Source organism: Ictalurus furcatus, chromosome 7 (assembly GCF_023375685.1).
Source record: "Ictalurus furcatus strain D&B chromosome 7, Billie_1.0, whole genome shotgun sequence".
Lineage (NCBI taxonomy): Eukaryota > Metazoa > Chordata > Actinopteri > Siluriformes > Ictaluridae > Ictalurus > Ictalurus furcatus.
This window is the reverse complement of record NC_071261.1, coordinates 32,924,283-32,944,211: the sequence shown is the minus strand read 5'-3', so window position 1 is coordinate 32,944,211 and position 19,929 is coordinate 32,924,283. Positions and strand designations below refer to the sequence as shown.

Here is a 19,929-nt window from a genome sequence, read left to right as displayed (position 1 = left end):
GTTGTCATCACTGCAGGATCAGGTCCTATAGGAACAGCCAGAAAGCGAGACCTTGAACAGAGCAGATATCCTGCCTTTGTAGCAAAGCAGATAACATTTGCTTACAAAATGAAAGGGAGTCTCTGCTTTTCCACAGAAAGTGGAAGCCTGGCTCTTTCGTTGCTCAATAAGACTCTGAACGTGACTGGAAAATTTTCTGTAAAGTACTGGTCACCAAGTTCACCTATCAGCAAGAGGTCTACGCTCGAAAAAGGCTGGGAGCGGTTTCCCTTCCATTGTGCTTTTGTAGCAAGGCAGATAACAGCTGCTTGCAAAATAACAGGGAGTCTCTGCTTTTCCACTGAATGTGGAAGCCTGGCTCTTTCCTCGAGAGTAATGATGCCTTTGACTCGAGGTTGAAACTTGTAATTCCCCACCTCCAAGCAGGAAAATACAAAGAAAACGCACCCTCAACTTGAAATTGCCATTCGTCAACAGTGGGAAGTCTTCTCATCTACCAGTTCCTTCCCTGTTCATCGAGTGACGTCAAGTCAGCATGACAGATTCAGAACTCACAAAGTGGCACTTACCTTAGTGGTTATTTGCTTTAGCGCAGGGTTGTCCAGTCTTATCCGGAAGGGGCCAGTGTGGTTGCACGTTTTCATTCTAACCAAGCAGAAGCCACACTTTAGTCTACTGAAAGCCAAGATCAGCAGAGCAAACAATTGGAATCAGGTGTGGATCCTGCTAGATTGGAAGGAAAACCTGAAGATCGGACAACCCTGCTTAAGACCAATCAGCATATAGACATATTTGCTTGTGAAATATAAAACATTGACTATGTAGATAGCTGATTGCGGAAAATGTAAAGGTCTCATCGCAGTTTGCATGCTAGCTTGTCGCTAACAAAAGACAGACATGGACAGACCCCATTTTCTTACATTTCTGCCCCTGTTCACAGGTCAAACGTGCCCTGATGGATAATGATGTGCTTCCAAACAGCAAAGAACCCCTAAGAATACAAGTGGGAAGCAGAAAGAGTTCTAAGAGGCCTGCAGAGAAGCCTATGGGACACGCTGTTGACCAACTCATTTTCAGGTAGAAGATTAACTCCTTTTGTGTCAACCACCGTAAAGTGTCACTTGAACCTTCGAGTGACAGCGTTTGCATTGGCCGGGAATCGAACCCGGGTCAACTGCTTGGAAGGCAGCTATGCTCACCACTATACCACCAATGCCACGCTGAGGTACTCTACTCTGGTAAACAAAAGTTTAACCCTCTTACCCCTTAGTTCCCACAGTATTATGTCCCACAACCCTATATTCCCCATAGAAACAGCACGCCAACCCTGAGTTCCCAGGCCAAAATTGGCCCCAAAATCAACATTTTAATTTGAACATTTTTAGGCCTTGAAACAACTTATAATAATGTATTTGTGTAATATTACTTTGAAAATGAAGCAGTTCAGTCTTTTTACTCCACTTAGAGCACAATTCTTAACTAGAGAAATGACGAAAAATGCTCGCTAAAATCCTTATACTCATTTAGAAGTACCATACGAGCATCAGCGTGGTCAATGCCTTTGAATAAATTCAAGTAAATAATAAATAAATAAATAAACAAATAAATGCATTTTAGCGCCAAAAGTCAAGTTTCTGGTGATAATCAGACCAGCAGGTAGCGTTTTCACGAATGCACAGAAATGGTCCCGTTATGACTCCAGACCCCTGCAGTGTCAGTCGCACTGGTTGATGCTGAAGATGAAGACGGCTCAGGGTCTGAATCAGGAGAGTTTGCGTCACTATCAGTTTCGGTTTCGGTTTCAACATGGCCTGAACTTTCACTGCTGTCACTATCTAGAATCCTCGCTCTCGCCTGTGTAACTGTGTATGTTTTCTTTCTTTTTTCTTTTTTTTACTGTTTTAGATGTACCTGTGTTCACTGTAGGTGTAACTTTAGCTGGAACACGATTAGCTTTTCGCTTTGGCATTTTTAGTTAACTTCTACTATTACACCAATATTCACGCTTGGATCTTCATCGTAATGCCGGCGTAACAACGTAATCATGTCGTGACGTCATGAGGTCATCAACCTTCCGGGTTAAAAAAATGATAATTAAATAAGTAAGGAATCATAGCAGAGTAATGCCGGTACACCGGCCTTACGGGGATAACGTTTACACTGTAAAACCGCTACATCGGCCTTACGGGTATTTGGCATAGACGACCAAGCCGGTATATCGTCCTCACGGGAATAGATCAAAGACGGGCAAGCCGGTTTTTCGGCCATACAGGGTAAGAGGGTTAAGTACGTGCCTTTCTCGTCAGCAGACCATGGGCAACAGCCAAGGAGCAACCTTTGCATGGTTTCTGTAGTGTAGTGGTTATCACGTTTGCCTCACACGCAAAAGGTCCCTGGTTCGAGACCAGGCAGAAACACGCTGGACGTTTTGAACTTTGCTTTACTAATTGCCCAGTTGTCATCACTGCAGGATCAGGTCCTATAGGAACAGCCAGAAAGCGAGACCTTGAACAGAGCAGATATCCTGCCTTTGTAGCAAAGCAGATAACATTTGCTTACAAAATGAAAGGGAGTCTCTGCTTTTCCACAGAAAGTGGAAGCCTGGCTCTTTCGTTGCTCAATAAGACTCTGAACGTGACTGGAAAATTTTCTGTAAAGTACTGGTCACCAAGTTCACCTATCAGCAAGAGGTCTACGCTCGAAAAAGGCTGGGAGCGGTTTCCCTTCCATTCTGCTTTTGTAGCAAGGCAGATAACAGCTGCTTGCAAAATAACAGGGAGTCTCTGCTTTTCCACTGAATGTGGAAGCCTGGCTCTTTCCTCGAGAGTAATGATGCCTTTGACTCGAGGTTGAAACTTGTAATTCCCCACCTCCAAGCAGGAAAATACAAAGAAAACGCACCCTCAACTTGAAATTGCCATTCGTCAACAGTGGGAAGTCTTCTCATCTACCAGTTCCTTCCCTGTTCATCGAGTGACGTCAAGTCAGCATGACAGATTCAGAACTCACAAAGTGGCACTTACCTTAGTGGTTATTTGCTTTAGAGCAGGGTTGTCCAGTCTTATCCGGAAGGGGCCAGTGTGGTTGCACGTTTTCATTCTAACCAAGCAGAAGCCACACTTTAGTCTACTGAAAGCCAAGATCAGCAGAGCAAACAATTGGAATCAGGTGTGGATCCTGCTAGATTGGAAGGAAAACCTGAAGATCGGACAACCCTGCTTAAGACCAATCAGCATATAGACATATTTGCTTGTGAAATATAAAACATTGACTATGTAGATAGCTGATTGCGGAAAATGTAAAGGTCTCATCGCAGTTTGCATGCTAGCTTGTCGCTAACAAAAGACAGACATGGACAGACCCCATTTTCTTACATTTCTGCCCCTGTTCACAGGTCAAACCTGCCCTGATGGATAATGATGTGCTTCCAAACAGCAAAGAACCCCTAAGAATACAAGTGGGAAGCAGAAAGAGTTCTAAGAGGCCTGCAGAGAAGCCTATGGGACACGCTGTTGACCAACTCATTTTCAGGTAGAAGATTAACTCCTTTTGTGTCAACCACCGTAAAGTGTCACTTGAACCTTCGAGTGACAGCGTTTGCATTGGCCGGGAATCGAACCCGGGTCAACTGCTTGGAAGGCAGCTATGCTCACCACTATACCACCAATGCCACGCTGAGGTACTCTACTCTGGTAAACAAAAGTTTAACCCTCTTACCCCTTAGTTCCCACAGTATTATGTCCCACAACCCTATATTCCCCATAGAAACAGCACGCCAACCCTGAGTTCCCAGGCCAAAATTGGCCCCAAAATCAACATTTTAATTTGAACATTTTTAGGCCTTGAAACAACTTATAATAATGTATTTGTGTAATATTACTTTGAAAATGAAGCAGTTCAGTCTTTTTACTCCACTTAGAGCACAATTCTTAACTAGAGAAATGACGAAAAATGCTCGCTAAAATCCTTATACTCATTTAGAAGTACCATACGAGCATCAGCGTGGTCAATGCCTTTGAATAAATTCAAGTAAATAATAAATAAATAAATAAACAAATAAATGCATTTTAGCGCCAAAAGTCAAGTTTCTGGTGATAATCAGACCAGCAGGTAGCGTTTTCACGAATGCACAGAAATGGTCCCGTTATGACTCCAGACCCCTGCAGTGTCAGTCGCACTGGTTGATGCTGAAGATGAAGACGGCTCAGGGTCTGAATCAGGAGAGTTTGCGTCACTATCAGTTTCGGTTTCGGTTTCAACATGGCCTGAACTTTCACTGCTGTCACTATCTAGAATCCTCGCTCTCGCCTGTGTAACTGTGTATGTTTTCTTTCTTTTTTCTTTTTTTTACTGTTTTAGATGTACCTGTGTTCACTGTAGGTGTAACTTTAGCTGGAACACGATTAGCTTTTCGCTTTGGCATTTTTAGTTAACTTCTACTATTACACCAATATTCACGCTTGGATCTTCATCGTAATGCCGGCGTAACAACGTAATCATGTCGTGACGTCATGAGGTCATCAACCTTCCGGGTTAAAAAAATGATAATTAAATAAGTAAGGAATCATAGCAGAGTAATGCCGGTACACCGGCCTTACGGGGATAACGTTTACACTGTAAAACCGCTACATCGGCCTTACGGGTATTTGGCATAGACGACCAAGCCGGTATATCGTCCTCACGGGAATAGATCAAAGACGGGCAAGCCGGTTTTTCGGCCATACAGGGTAAGAGGGTTAAGTACGTGCCTTTCTCGTCAGCAGACCATGGGCAACAGCCAAGGAGCAACCTTTGCATGGTTTCTGTAGTGTAGTGGTTATCACGTTTGCCTCACACGCAAAAGGTCCCTGGTTCGAGACCAGGCAGAAACACGCTGGACGTTTTGAACTTTGCTTTACTAATTGCCCAGTTGTCATCACTGCAGGATCAGGTCCTATAGGAACAGCCAGAAAGCGAGACCTTGAACAGAGCAGATATCCTGCCTTTGTAGCAAAGCAGATAACATTTGCTTACAAAATGAAAGGGAGTCTCTGCTTTTCCACAGAAAGTGGAAGCCTGGCTCTTTCGTTGCTCAATAAGACTCTGAACGTGACTGGAAAATTTTCTGTAAAGTACTGGTCACCAAGTTCACCTATCAGCAAGAGGTCTACGCTCGAAAAAGGCTGGGAGCGGTTTCCCTTCCATTCTGCTTTTGTAGCAAGGCAGATAACAGCTGCTTGCAAAATAACAGGGAGTCTCTGCTTTTCCACTGAATGTGGAAGCCTGGCTCTTTCCTCGAGAGTAATGATGCCTTTGACTCGAGGTTGAAACTTGTAATTCCCCACCTCCAAGCAGGAAAATACAAAGAAAACGCACCCTCAACTTGAAATTGCCATTCGTCAACAGTGGGAAGTCTTCTCATCTACCAGTTCCTTCCCTGTTCATCGAGTGACGTCAAGTCAGCATGACAGATTCAGAACTCACAAAGTGGCACTTACCTTAGTGGTTATTTGCTTTAGAGCAGGGTTGTCCAGTCTTATCCGGAAGGGGCCAGTGTGGTTGCACGTTTTCATTCTAACCAAGCAGAAGCCACACTTTAGTCTACTGAAAGCCAAGATCAGCAGAGCAAACAATTGGAATCAGGTGTGGATCCTGCTAGATTGGAAGGAAAACCTGAAGATCGGACAACCCTGCTTAAGACCAATCAGCATATAGACATATTTGCTTGTGAAATATAAAACATTGACTATGTAGATAGCTGATTGCGGAAAATGTAAAGGTCTCATCGCAGTTTGCATGCTAGCTTGTCGCTAACAAAAGACAGACATGGACAGACCCCATTTTCTTACATTTCTGCCCCTGTTCACAGGTCAAACGTGCCCTGATGGATAATGATGTGCTTCCAAACAGCAAAGAACCCCTAAGAATACAAGTGGGAAGCAGAAAGAGTTCTAAGAGGCCTGCAGAGAAGCCTATGGGACACGCTGTTGACCAACTCATTTTCAGGTAGAAGATTAACTCCTTTTGTGTCAACCACCGTAAAGTGTCACTTGAACCTTCGAGTGACAGCGTTTGCATTGGCCGGGAATCGAATCGGGTCAACTGCTTGGAAGGCAGCTATGCTCACCACTATACCACCAATGCCACGCTGAGGTACTCTACTCTGGTAAACAAAAGTTTAACCCTCTTACCCCTTAGTTCCCACAGTATTATGTCCCACAACCCTATATTCCCCATAGAAACAGCACGCCAACCCTGAGTTCCCAGGCCAAAATTGGCCCCAAAATCAACATTTTAATTTGAACATTTTTAGGCCTTGAAACAACTTATAATAATGTATTTGTGTAATATTACTTTGAAAATGAAGCAGTTCAGTCTTTTTACTCCACTTAGAGCACAATTCTTAACTAGAGAAATGACGAAAAATGCTCGCTAAAATCCTTATACTCATTTAGAAGTACCATACGAGCATCAGCGTGGTCAATGCCTTTGAATAAATTCAAGTAAATAATAAATAAATAAATAAACAAATAAATGCATTTTAGCGCCAAAAGTCAAGTTTCTGGTGATAATCAGACCAGCAGGTAGCGTTTTCACGAATGCACAGAAATGGTCCCGTTATGACTCCAGACCCCTGCAGTGTCAGTCGCACTGGTTGATGCTGAAGATGAAGACGGCTCAGGGTCTGAATCAGGAGAGTTTGCGTCACTATCAGTTTCGGTTTCGGTTTCAACATGGCCTGAACTTTCACTGCTGTCACTATCTAGAATCCTCGCTCTCGCCTGTGTAACTGTGTATGTTTTCTTTCTTTTTTTTTTTTTTACTGTTTTAGATGTACCTGTGTTCACTGTAGGTGTAACTTTAGCTGGAACACGATTAGCTTTTCGCTTTGGCATTTTTAGTTAACTTCTACTATTACACCAATATTCACGCTTGGATCTTCATCGTAATGCCGGCGTAACAACGTAATCATGTCGTGACGTCATGAGGTCATCAACCTTCCGGGTTAAAAAAATGATAATTAAATAAGTAAGGAATCATAGCAGAGTAATGCCGGTACACCGGCCTTACGGGGATAACGTTTACACTGTAAAACCGCTACATCGGCCTTACGGGTATTTGGCATAGACGACCAAGCCGGTATATCGTCCTCACGGGAATAGATCAAAGACGGGCAAGCCGGTTTTTCGGCCATACAGGGTAAGAGGGTTAAGTACGTGCCTTTCTCGTCAGCAGACCATGGGCAACAGCCAAGGAGCAACCTTTGCATGGTTTCTGTAGTGTAGTGGTTATCACGTTTGCCTCACACGCAAAAGGTCCCTGGTTCGAGACCAGGCAGAAACACGCTGGATGTTTTGAACTTTGCTTTACTAATTGCCCAGTTGTCATCACTGCAGGATCAGGTCCTATAGGAACAGCCAGAAAGCGAGACCTTGAACAGAGCAGATATCCTGCCTTTGTAGCAAAGCAGATAACATTTGCTTACAAAATGAAAGGGAGTCTCTGCTTTTCCACAGAAAGTGGAAGCCTGGCTCTTTCGTTGCTCAATAAGACTCTGAACGTGACTGGAAAATTTTCTGTAAAGTACTGGTCACCAAGTTCACCTATCAGCAAGAGGTCTACGCTCGAAAAAGGCTGGGAGCGGTTTCCCTTCCATTCTGCTTTTGTAGCAAGGCAGATAACAGCTGCTTGCAAAATAACAGGGAGTCTCTGCTTTTCCACTGAATGTGGAAGCCTGGCTCTTTCCTCGAGAGTAATGATGCCTTTGACTCGAGGTTGAAACTTGTAATTCCCCACCTCCAAGCAGGAAAATACAAAGAAAACGCACCCTCAACTTGAAATTGCCATTCGTCAACAGTGGGAAGTCTTCTCATCTACCAGTTCCTTCCCTGTTCATCGAGTGACGTCAAGTCAGCATGACAGATTCAGAACTCACAAAGTGGCACTTACCTTAGTGGTTATTTGCTTTAGAGCAGGGTTGTCCAGTCTTATCCGGAAGGGGCCAGTGTGGTTGCACGTTTTCATTCTAACCAAGCAGAAGCCACACTTTAGTCTACTGAAAGCCAAGATCAGCAGAGCAAACAATTGGAATCAGGTGTGGATCCTGCTAGATTGGAAGGAAAACCTGAAGATCGGACAACCCTGCTTAAGACCAATCAGCATATAGACATATTTGCTTGTGAAATATAAAACATTGACTATGTAGATAGCTGATTGCGGAAAATGTAAAGGTCTCATCGCAGTTTGCATGCTAGCTTGTCGCTAACAAAAGACAGACATGGACAGACCCCATTTTCTTACATTTCTGCCCCTGTTCACAGGTCAAACCTGCCCTGATGGATAATGATGTGCTTCCAAACAGCAAAGAACCCCTAAGAATACAAGTGGGAAGCAGAAAGAGTTCTAAGAGGCCTGCAGAGAAGCCTATGGGACACTCTGTTGACCAACTCATTTTCAGGTAGAAGATTAACTCCTTTTGTGTCAACCACCGTAAAGTGTCACTTGAACCTTCGAGTGACAGCGTTTGCATTGGCCGGGAATCGAATCGGGTCAACTGCTTGGAAGGCAGCTATGCTCACCACTATACCACCAATGCCACGCTGAGGTACTCTACTCTGGTAAACAAAAGTTTAACCCTCTTACCCCTTAGTTCCCACAGTATTATGTCCCACAACCCTATATTCCCCATAGAAACAGCACGCCAACCCTGAGTTCCCAGGCCAAAATTGGCCCCAAAATCAACATTTTAATTTGAACATTTTTAGGCCTTGAAACAACTTATAATAATGTATTTGTGTAATATTACTTTGAAAATGAAGCAGTTCAGTCTTTTTACTCCACTTAGAGCACAATTCTTAACTAGAGAAATGACGAAAAATGCTCGCTAAAATCCTTATACTCATTTAGAAGTACCATACGAGCATCAGCGTGGTCAATGCCTTTGAATAAATTCAAGTAAATAATAAATAAATAAATAAACAAATAAATGCATTTTAGCGCCAAAAGTCAAGTTTCTGGTGATAATCAGACCAGCAGGTAGCGTTTTCACGAATGCACAGAAATGGTCCCGTTATGACTCCAGACCCCTGCAGTGTCAGTCGCACTGGTTGATGCTGAAGATGAAGACGGCTCAGGGTCTGAATCAGGAGAGTTTGCGTCACTATCAGTTTCGGTTTCGGTTTCAACATGGCCTGAACTTTCACTGCTGTCACTATCTAGAATCCTCGCTCTCGCCTGTGTAACTGTGTATGTTTTCTTTCTTTTTTCTTTTTTTTACTGTTTTAGATGTACCTGTGTTCACTGTAGGTGTAACTTTAGCTGGAACACGATTAGCTTTTCGCTTTGGCATTTTTAGTTAACTTCTACTATTACACCAATATTCACGCTTGGATCTTCATCGTAATGCCGGCGTAACAACGTAATCATGTCGTGACGTCATGAGGTCATCAACCTTCCGGGTTAAAAAAATGATAATTAAATAAGTAAGGAATCATAGCAGAGTAATGCCGGTACACCGGCCTTACGGGGATAACGTTTACACTGTAAAACCGCTACATCGGCCTTACGGGTATTTGGCATAGACGACCAAGCCGGTATATCGTCCTCACGGGAATAGATCAAAGACGGGCAAGCCGGTTTTTCGGCCATACAGGGTAAGAGGGTTAAGTACGTGCCTTTCTCGTCAGCAGACCATGGGCAACAGCCAAGGAGCAACCTTTGCATGGTTTCTGTAGTGTAGTGGTTATCACGTTTGCCTCACACGCAAAAGGTCCCTGGTTCGAGACCAGGCAGAAACACGCTGGACGTTTTGAACTTTGCTTTACTAATTGCCCAGTTGTCATCACTGCAGGATCAGGTCCTATAGGAACAGCCAGAAAGCGAGACCTTGAACAGAGCAGATATCCTGCCTTTGTAGCAAAGCAGATAACATTTGCTTACAAAATGAAAGGGAGTCTCTGCTTTTCCACAGAAAGTGGAAGCCTGGCTCTTTCGTTGCTCAATAAGACTCTGAACGTGACTGGAAAATTTTCTGTAAAGTACTGGTCACCAAGTTCACCTATCAGCAAGAGGTCTACGCTCGAAAAAGGCTGGGAGCGGTTTCCCTTCCATTGTGCTTTTGTAGCAAGGCAGATAACAGCTGCTTGCAAAATAACAGGGAGTCTCTGCTTTTCCACTGAATGTGGAAGCCTGGCTCTTTCCTCGAGAGTAATGATGCCTTTGACTCGAGGTTGAAACTTGTAATTCCCCACCTCCAAGCAGGAAAATACAAAGAAAACGCACCCTCAACTTGAAATTGCCATTCGTCAACAGTGGGAAGTCTTCTCATCTACCAGTTCCTTCCCTGTTCATCGAGTGACGTCAAGTCAGCATGACAGATTCAGAACTCACAAAGTGGCACTTACCTTAGTGGTTATTTGCTTTAGAGCAGGGTTGTCCAGTCTTATCCGGAAGGGGCCAGTGTGGTTGCACGTTTTCATTCTAACCAAGCAGAAGCCACACTTTAGTCTACTGAAAGCCAAGATCAGCAGAGCAAACAATTGGAATCAGGTGTGGATCCTGCTAGATTGGAAGGAAAACCTGAAGATCGGACAACCCTGCTTAAGACCAATCAGCATATAGACATATTTGCTTGTGAAATATAAAACATTGACTATGTAGATAGCTGATTGCGGAAAATGTAAAGGTCTCATCGCAGTTTGCATGCTAGCTTGTCGCTAACAAAAGACAGACATGGACAGACCCCATTTTCTTACATTTCTGCCCCTGTTCACAGGTCAAACCTGCCCTGATGGATAATGATGTGCTTCCAAACAGCAAAGAACCCCTAAGAATACAAGTGGGAAGCAGAAAGAGTTCTAAGAGGCCTGCAGAGAAGCCTATGGGACACTCTGTTGACCAACTCATTTTCAGGTAGAAGATTAACTCCTTTTGTGTCAACCACCGTAAAGTGTCACTTGAACCTTCGAGTGACAGCGTTTGCATTGGCCGGGAATCGAACGCACGTCAACTGCTTGGAAGGCAGCTATGCTCACCACTATACCACCAATGCCACGCTGAGGTACTCTACTCTGGTAAACAAAAGTTTAACCCTCTTACCCCTTAGTTCCCACAGTATTATGTCCCACAACCCTATATTCCCCATAGAAACAGCACGCCAACCCTGAGTTCCCAGGCCAAAATTGGCCCCAAAATCAACATTTTAATTTGAACATTTTTAGGCCTTGAAACAACTTATAATAATGTATTTGTGTAATATTACTTTGAAAATGAAGCAGTTCAGTCTTTTTACTCCACTTAGAGCACAATTCTTAACTAGAGAAATGACGAAAAATGCTCGCTAAAATCCTTATACTCATTTAGAAGTACCATACGAGCATCAGCGTGGTCAATGCCTTTGAATAAATTCAAGTAAATAATAAATAAATAAATAAACAAATAAATGCATTTTAGCGCCAAAAGTCAAGTTTCTGGTGATAATCAGACCAGCAGGTAGCGTTTTCACGAATGCACAGAAATGGTCCCGTTATGACTCCAGACCCCTGCAGTGTCAGTCGCACTGGTTGATGCTGAAGATGAAGACGGCTCAGGGTCTGAATCAGGAGAGTTTGCGTCACTATCAGTTTCGGTTTCGGTTTCAACATGGCCTGAACTTTCACTGCTGTCACTATCTAGAATCCTCGCTCTCGCCTGTGTAACTGTGTATGTTTTCTTTCTTTTTTCTTTTTTTTACTGTTTTAGATGTACCTGTGTTCACTGTAGGTGTAACTTTAGCTGGAACACGATTAGCTTTTCGCTTTGGCATTTTTAGTTAACTTCTACTATTACACCAATATTCACGCTTGGATCTTCATCGTAATGCCGGCGTAACAACGTAATCATGTCGTGACGTCATGAGGTCATCAACCTTCCGGGTTAAAAAAATGATAATTAAATAAGTAAGGAATCATAGCAGAGTAATGCCGGTACACCGGCCTTACGGGGATAACGTTTACACTGTAAAACCGCTACATCGGCCTTACGGGTATTTGGCATAGACGACCAAGCCGGTATATCGTCCTCACGGGAATAGATCAAAGACGGGCAAGCCGGTTTTTCGGCCATACAGGGTAAGAGGGTTAAGTACGTGCCTTTCTCGTCAGCAGACCATGGGCAACAGCCAAGGAGCAACCTTTGCATGGTTTCTGTAGTGTAGTGGTTATCACGTTTGCCTCACACGCAAAAGGTCCCTGGTTCGAGACCAGGCAGAAACACGCTGGACGTTTTGAACTTTGCTTTACTAATTGCCCAGTTGTCATCACTGCAGGATCAGGTCCTATAGGAACAGCCAGAAAGCGAGACCTTGAACAGAGCAGATATCCTGCCTTTGTAGCAAAGCAGATAACATTTGCTTACAAAATGAAAGGGAGTCTCTGCTTTTCCACAGAAAGTGGAAGCCTGGCTCTTTCGTTGCTCAATAAGACTCTGAACGTGACTGGAAAATTTTCTGTAAAGTACTGGTCACCAAGTTCACCTATCAGCAAGAGGTCTACGCTCGAAAAAGGCTGGGAGCGGTTTCCCTTCCATTGTGCTTTTGTAGCAAGGCAGATAACAGCTGCTTGCAAAATAACAGGGAGTCTCTGCTTTTCCACTGAATGTGGAAGCCTGGCTCTTTCCTCGAGAGTAATGATGCCTTTGACTCGAGGTTGAAACTTGTAATTCCCCACCTCCAAGCAGGAAAATACAAAGAAAACGCACCCTCAACTTGAAATTGCCATTCGTCAACAGTGGGAAGTCTTCTCATCTACCAGTTCCTTCCCTGTTCATCGAGTGACGTCAAGTCAGCATGACAGATTCAGAACTCACAAAGTGGCACTTACCTTAGTGGTTATTTGCTTTAGAGCAGGGTTGTCCAGTCTTATCCGGAAGGGGCCAGTGTGGTTGCACGTTTTCATTCTAACCAAGCAGAAGCCACACTTTAGTCTACTGAAAGCCAAGATCAGCAGAGCAAACAATTGGAATCAGGTGTGGATCCTGCTAGATTGGAAGGAAAACCTGAAGATCGGACAACCCTGCTTAAGACCAATCAGCATATAGACATATTTGCTTGTGAAATATAAAACATTGACTATGTAGATAGCTGATTGCGGAAAATGTAAAGGTCTCATCGCAGTTTGCATGCTAGCTTGTCGCTAACAAAAGACAGACATGGACAGACCCCATTTTCTTACATTTCTGCCCCTGTTCACAGGTCAAACGTGCCCTGATGGATAATGATGTGCTTCCAAACAGCAAAGAACCCCTAAGAATACAAGTGGGAAGCAGAAAGAGTTCTAAGAGGCCTGCAGAGAAGCCTATGGGACACTCTGTTGACCAACTCATTTTCAGGTAGAAGATTAACTCCTTTTGTGTCAAACCACCGTAAAGTGTCACTTGAACCTTCGAGTGACAGCGTTTGCATTGGCCGGGAATCGAACCCGGGTCAACTGCTTGGAAGGCAGCTATGCTCACCACTATACCACCAATGCCACACTGAGGTACTCTACTCTGGTAAACAAAAGTTTAACCCTCTTACCCCTTAGTTCCCACAGTATTATGTCCCACAACCCTATATTCCCCATAGAAACAGCACGCCAACCCTGAGTTCCCAGGCCAAAATTGGCCCCAAAATCAACATTTTAATTTGAACATTTTTAGGCCTTGAAACAACTTATAATAATGTATTTGTGTAATATTACTTTGAAAATGAAGCAGTTCAGTCTTTTTACTCCACTTAGAGCACAATTCTTAACTAGAGAAATGACGAAAAATGCTCGCTAAAATCCTTATACTCATTTAGAAGTACCATACGAGCATCAGCGTGGTCAATGCCTTTGAATAAATTCAAGTAAATAATAAATAAATAAATAAACAAATAAATGCATTTTAGCGCCAAAAGTCAAGTTTCTGGTGATAATCAGACCAGCAGGTAGCGTTTTCACGAATGCACAGAAATGGTCCCGTTATGACTCCAGACCCCTGCAGTGTCAGTCGCACTGGTTGATGCTGAAGATGAAGACGGCTCAGGGTCTGAATCAGGAGAGTTTGCGTCACTATCAGTTTCGGTTTCGGTTTCAACATGGCCTGAACTTTCACTGCTGTCACTATCTAGAATCCTCGCTCTCGCCTGTGTAACTGTGTATGTTTTCTTTCTTTTTTCTTTTTTTTACTGTTTTAGATGTACCTGTGTTCACTGTAGGTGTAACTTTAGCTGGAACACGATTAGCTTTTCGCTTTGGCATTTTTAGTTAACTTCTACTATTACACCAATATTCACGCTTGGATCTTCATCGTAATGCCGGCGTAACAACGTAATCATGTCGTGACGTCATGAGGTCATCAACCTTCCGGGTTAAAAAAATGATAATTAAATAAGTAAGGAATCATAGCAGAGTAATGCCGGTACACCGGCCTTACGGGGATAACGTTTACACTGTAAAACCGCTACATCGGCCTTACGGGTATTTGGCATAGACGACCAAGCCGGTATATCGTCCTCACGGGAATAGATCAAAGACGGGCAAGCCGGTTTTTCGGCCATACAGGGTAAGAGGGTTAAGTACGTGCCTTTCTCGTCAGCAGACCATGGGCAACAGCCAAGGAGCAACCTTTGCATGGTTTCTGTAGTGTAGTGGTTATCACGTTTGCCTCACACGCAAAAGGTCCCTGGTTCGAGACCAGGCAGAAACACGCTGGACGTTTTGAACTTTGCTTTACTAATTGCCCAGTTGTCATCACTGCAGGATCAGGTCCTATAGGAACAGCCAGAAAGCGAGACCTTGAACAGAGCAGATATCCTGCCTTTGTAGCAAAGCAGATAACATTTGCTTACAAAATGAAAGGGAGTCTCTGCTTTTCCACAGAAAGTGGAAGCCTGGCTCTTTCGTTGCTCAATAAGACTCTGAACGTGACTGGAAAATTTTCTGTAAAGTACTGGTCACCAAGTTCACCTATCAGCAAGAGGTCTACGCTCGAAAAAGGCTGGGAGCGGTTTCCCTTCCATTGTGCTTTTGTAGCAAGGCAGATAACAGCTGCTTGCAAAATAACAGGGAGTCTCTGCTTTTCCACTGAATGTGGAAGCCTGGCTCTTTCCTCGAGAGTAATGATGCCTTTGACTCGAGGTTGAAACTTGTAATTCCCCACCTCCAAGCAGGAAAATACAAAGAAAACGCACCCTCAACTTGAAATTGCCATTCGTCAACAGTGGGAAGTCTTCTCATCTACCAGTTCCTTCCCTGTTCATCGAGTGACGTCAAGTCAGCATGACAGATTCAGAACTCACAAAGTGGCACTTACCTTAGTGGTTATTTGCTTTAGAGCAGGGTTGTCCAGTCTTATCCGGAAGGGGCCAGTGTGGTTGCACGTTTTCATTCTAACCAAGCAGAAGCCACACTTTAGTCTACTGAAAGCCAAGATCAGCAGAGCAAACAATTGGAATCAGGTGTGGATCCTGCTAGATTGGAAGGAAAACCTGAAGATCGGACAACCCTGCTTAAGACCAATCAGCATATAGACATATTTGCTTGTGAAATATAAAACATTGACTATGTAGATAGCTGATTGCGGAAAATGTAAAGGTCTCATCGCAGTTTGCATGCTAGCTTGTCGCTAACAAAAGACAGACATGGACAGACCCCATTTTCTTACATTTCTGCCCCTGTTCACAGGTCAAACGTGCCCTGATGGATAATGATGTGCTTCCAAACAGCAAAGAACCCCTAAGAATACAAGTGGGAAGCAGAAAGAGTTCTAAGAGGCCTGCAGAGAAGCCTATGGGACACGCTGTTGACCAACTCATTTTCAGGTAGAAGATTAACTCCTTTTGTGTCAACCACCGTAAAGTGTCACTTGAACCTTCGAGTGACAGCGTTTGCATTGGCCGGGAATCGAATCGGGTCAACTGCTTGGAAGGCAGCTATGCTCACCACTATACCACCAATGCCACGCTGAGGTACTCTACTCTGGTAAACAAAAGTTTAACCCTCTTACCCCTTAGTTCCCACAGTATTATGTCCCACAACCCTATATTCCCCATAGAAACAGCACGCCAACCCTGAGTTCCCAGGCCAAAATTGGCCCCAAAATCAACATTTTAATTTGAACATTTTTAGGCCTTGAAACAACTTATAATAATGTATTTGTGTAATATTACTTTGAAAATGAAGCAGTTCAGTCTTTTTACTCCACTTAGAGCACAATTCTTAACTAGAGAAATGACGAAAAATGCTCGCTAAAATCCTTATACTCATTTAGAAGTACCATACGAGCATCAGCGTGGTCAATGCCTTTGAATAAATTCAAGTAAATAATAAATAAATAAATAAACAAATAAATGCATTTTAGCGCCAAAAGTCAAGTTTCTGGTGATAATCAGACCAGCAGGTAGCGTTTTCACGAATGCACAGAAATGGTCCCGTTATGACTCCAGACCCCTGCAGTGTCAGTCGCACTGGTTGATGCTGAAGATGAAGACGGCTCAGGGTCTGAATCAGGAGAGTTTGCGTCACTATCAGTTTCGGTTTCGGTTTCAACATGGCCTGAACTTTCACTGCTGTCACTATCTAGAATCCTCGCTCTCGCCTGTGTAACTGTGTATGTTTTCTTTCTTTTTTCTTTTTTTTACTGTTTTAGATGTACCTGTGTTCACTGTAGGTGTAACTTTAGCTGGAACACGATTAGCTTTTCGCTTTGGCATTTTTAGTTAACTTCTACTATTACACCAATATTCACGCTTGGATCTTCATCGTAATGCCGGCGTAACAACGTAATCATGTCGTGACGTCATGAGGTCATCAACCTTCCGGGTTAAAAAAATGATAATTAAATAAGTAAGGAATCATAGCAGAGTAATGCCGGTACACCGGCCTTACGGGGATAACGTTTACACTGTAAAACCGCTACATCGGCCTTACGGGTATTTGGCATAGACGACCAAGCCGGTATATCGTCCTCACGGGAATAGATCAAAGACGGGCAAGCCGGTTTTTCGGCCATACAGGGTAAGAGGGTTAAGTACGTGCCTTTCTCGTCAGCAGACCATGGGCAACAGCCAAGGAGCAACCTTTGCATGGTTTCTGTAGTGTAGTGGTTATCACGTTTGCCTCACACGCAAAAGGTCCCTGGTTCGAGACCAGGCAGAAACACGCTGGACGTTTTGAACTTTGCTTTACTAATTGCCCAGTTGTCATCACTGCAGGATCAGGTCCTATAGGAACAGCCAGAAAGCGAGACCTTGAACAGAGCAGATATCCTGCCTTTGTAGCAAAGCAGATAACATTTGCTTACAAAATGAAAGGGAGTCTCTGCTTTTCCACAGAAAGTGGAAGCCTGGCTCTTTCGTTGCTCAATAAGACTCTGAACGTGACTGGAAAATTTTCTGTAAAGTACTGGTCACCAAGTTCACCTATCAGCAAGAGGTCTACGCTCGAAAAAGGCTGGGAGCGGTTTCCCTTCCATTCTGCTTTTGTAGCAAGGCAGATAACAGCTGCTTGCAAAATAACAGGGAGTCTCTGCTTTTCCACTGAATGTGGAAGCCTGGCTCTTTCCTCGAGAGTAATGATGCCTTTGACTCGAGGTTGAAACTTGTAATTCCCCACCTCCAAGCAGGAAAATACAAAGAAAACGCACCCTCAACTTGAAATTGCCATTCGTCAACAGTGGGAAGTCTTCTCATCTACCAGTTCCTTCCCTGTTCATCGAGTGACGTCAAGTCAGCATGACAGATTCAGAACTCACAAAGTGGCACTTACCTTAGTGGTTATTTGCTTTAGAGCAGGGTTGTCCAGTCTTATCCGGAAGGGGCCAGTGTGGTTGCACGTTTTCATTCTAACCAAGCAGAAGCCACACTTTAGTCTACTGAAAGCCAAGATCAGCAGAGCAAACAATTGGAATCAGGTGTGGATCCTGCTAGATTGGAAGGAAAACCTGAAGATCGGACAACCCTGCTTAAGACCAATCAGCATATAGACATATTTGCTTGTGAAATATAAAACATTGACTATGTAGATAGCTGATTGCGGAAAATGTAAAGGTCTCATCGCAGTTTGCATGCTAGCTTGTCGCTAACAAAAGACAGACATGGACAGACCCCATTTTCTTACATTTCTGCCCCTGTTCACAGGTCAAACCTGCCCTGATGGATAATGATGTGCTTCCAAACAGCAAAGAACCCCTAAGAATACAAGTGGGAAGCAGAAAGAGTTCTAAGAGGCCTGCAGAGAAGCCTATGGGACACTCTGTTGACCAACTCATTTTCAGGTAGAAGATTAACTCCTTTTGTGTCAACCACCGTAAAGTGTCACTTGAACCTTCGAGTGACAGCGTTTGCATTGGCCGGGAATCGAATCGGGTCAACTGCTTGGAAGGCAGCTATGCTCACCACTATACCACCAATGCCACGCTGAGGTACTCTACTCTGGTAAACAAAAGTTTAACCCTCTTACCCCTTAGTTCCCACAGTATTATGTCCCACAACCCTATATTCCCCATAGAAACAGCACGCCAACCCTGAGTTCCCAGGCCAAAATTGGCCCCAAAATCAACATTTTAATTTGAACATTTTTAGGCCTTGAAACAACTTATAATAATGTATTTGTGTAATATTACTTTGAAAATGAAGCAGTTCAGTCTTTTTACTCCACTTAGAGCACAATTCTTAACTAGAGAAATGACGAAAAATGCTCGCTAAAATCCTTATACTCATTTAGAAGTACCATACGAGCATCAGCGTGGTCAATGCCTTTGAATAAATTCAAGTAAATAATAAATAAATAAATAAACAAATAAATGCATTTTAGCGCCAAAAGTCAAGTTTCTGGTGATAATCAGACCAGCAGGTAGCGTTTTCACGAATGCACAGAAATGGTCCCGTTATGACTCCAGACCCCTGCAGTGTCAGTCGCACTGGTTGATGCTGAAGATGAAGACGGCTCAGGGTCTGAATCAGGAGAGTTTGCGTCACTATCAGTTTCGGTTTCGGTTTCAACATGGCCTGAACTTTCACTGCTGTCACTATCTAGAATCCTCGCTCTCGCCTGTGTAACTGTGTATGTTTTCTTTCTTTTTTTTTTTTTACTGTTTTAGATGTACCTGTGTTCACTGTAGGTGTAACTTTAGCTGGAACACGATTAGCTTTTCGCTTTGGCATTTTTAGTTAACTTCTACTATTACACCAATATTCACGCTTGGATCTTCATCGTAATGCCGGCGTAACAACGTAATCATGTCGTGACGTCATGAGGTCATCAACCTTCCGGGTTAAAAAAATGATAATTAAATAAGTAAGGAATCATAGCAGAGTAATGCCGGTACACCGGCCTTACGGGGATAACGTTTACACTGTAAAAACCGCTACATCGGCCTTACGGGTATTTGGCATAGACGACCAAGCCGGTATATCGTCCTCACGGGAATAGATCAAAGACGGGCAAGCCGGTTTTTCGGCCATACAGGGTAAGAGGGTTAAGTACGTGCCTTTCTCGTCAGCAGACCATGGGCAACAGCCAAGGAGCAACCTTTGCATGGTTTCTGTAGTGTAGTGGTTATCACGTTTGCCTCACACGCAAAAGGTCCCTGGTTCGAGACCAGGCAGAAACACTCTGGATGTTTTGAACTTTGCTTTACTAATTGCCCAGTTGTCATCACTGCAGGATCAGGTCCTATAGGAACAGCCAGAAAGCGAGACCTTGAACAGAGCAGATATCCTGCCTTTGTAGCAAAGCAGATAACATTTGCTTACAAAATGAAAGGGAGTCTCTGCTTTTCCACAGAAAGTGGAAGCCTGGCTCTTTCGTTGCTCAATAAGACTCTGAACGTGACTGGAAAATTTTCTGTAAAGTACTGGTCACCAAGTTCACCTATCAGCAAAAGGTCTACGCTCGAAAAAGGCTGGGAGCGGTTTCCGTTCCATTGTGCTTTTGTAGCAAGGCAGATAAC

At 43.6% G+C, this 19,929-nt stretch overlaps 11 non-coding genes across 11 annotated transcripts; 8 read left to right on the top strand and 3 right to left on the bottom strand.

Annotated features, from left to right (window-relative positions):
- Positions 1-1,144: 1,144 nt before the first annotated feature.
- trnag-ucc (transfer RNA glycine (anticodon UCC)) lies at positions 1,145-1,216 on the bottom strand. The gene has a single exon. It is a non-coding gene; the product is annotated as a tRNA-Gly (tRNA).
- Positions 1,217-2,344: 1,128 nt separating this feature from the next.
- On the top strand, positions 2,345-2,417 carry trnav-cac (transfer RNA valine (anticodon CAC)). Its single transcript has one exon. It is a non-coding gene; the product is annotated as a tRNA-Val (tRNA).
- Positions 2,418-3,598: 1,181 nt separating this feature from the next.
- Positions 3,599-3,670, bottom strand: trnag-ucc (transfer RNA glycine (anticodon UCC)). The gene has a single exon. It is a non-coding gene; the product is annotated as a tRNA-Gly (tRNA).
- Positions 3,671-4,798: 1,128 nt separating this feature from the next.
- On the top strand, positions 4,799-4,871 carry trnav-cac (transfer RNA valine (anticodon CAC)). Its single transcript has one exon. It is a non-coding gene; the product is annotated as a tRNA-Val (tRNA).
- A 2,379-nt stretch (positions 4,872-7,250) lies between these two features.
- On the top strand, positions 7,251-7,323 carry trnav-cac (transfer RNA valine (anticodon CAC)). The gene has a single exon. It is a non-coding gene; the product is annotated as a tRNA-Val (tRNA).
- Positions 7,324-9,703: 2,380 nt separating this feature from the next.
- Positions 9,704-9,776, top strand: trnav-cac (transfer RNA valine (anticodon CAC)). Its single transcript has one exon. It is a non-coding gene; the product is annotated as a tRNA-Val (tRNA).
- Positions 9,777-12,157: 2,381 nt separating this feature from the next.
- Positions 12,158-12,230, top strand: trnav-cac (transfer RNA valine (anticodon CAC)). The gene has a single exon. It is a non-coding gene; the product is annotated as a tRNA-Val (tRNA).
- Positions 12,231-13,412: 1,182 nt separating this feature from the next.
- trnag-ucc (transfer RNA glycine (anticodon UCC)) lies at positions 13,413-13,484 on the bottom strand. Its single transcript has one exon. It is a non-coding gene; the product is annotated as a tRNA-Gly (tRNA).
- Positions 13,485-14,612: 1,128 nt separating this feature from the next.
- Positions 14,613-14,685, top strand: trnav-cac (transfer RNA valine (anticodon CAC)). Its single transcript has one exon. It is a non-coding gene; the product is annotated as a tRNA-Val (tRNA).
- A 2,380-nt stretch (positions 14,686-17,065) lies between these two features.
- Positions 17,066-17,138, top strand: trnav-cac (transfer RNA valine (anticodon CAC)). The gene has a single exon. It is a non-coding gene; the product is annotated as a tRNA-Val (tRNA).
- Positions 17,139-19,517: 2,379 nt separating this feature from the next.
- On the top strand, positions 19,518-19,590 carry trnav-cac (transfer RNA valine (anticodon CAC)). The gene has a single exon. It is a non-coding gene; the product is annotated as a tRNA-Val (tRNA).
- Positions 19,591-19,929: the final 339 nt, after the last annotated feature.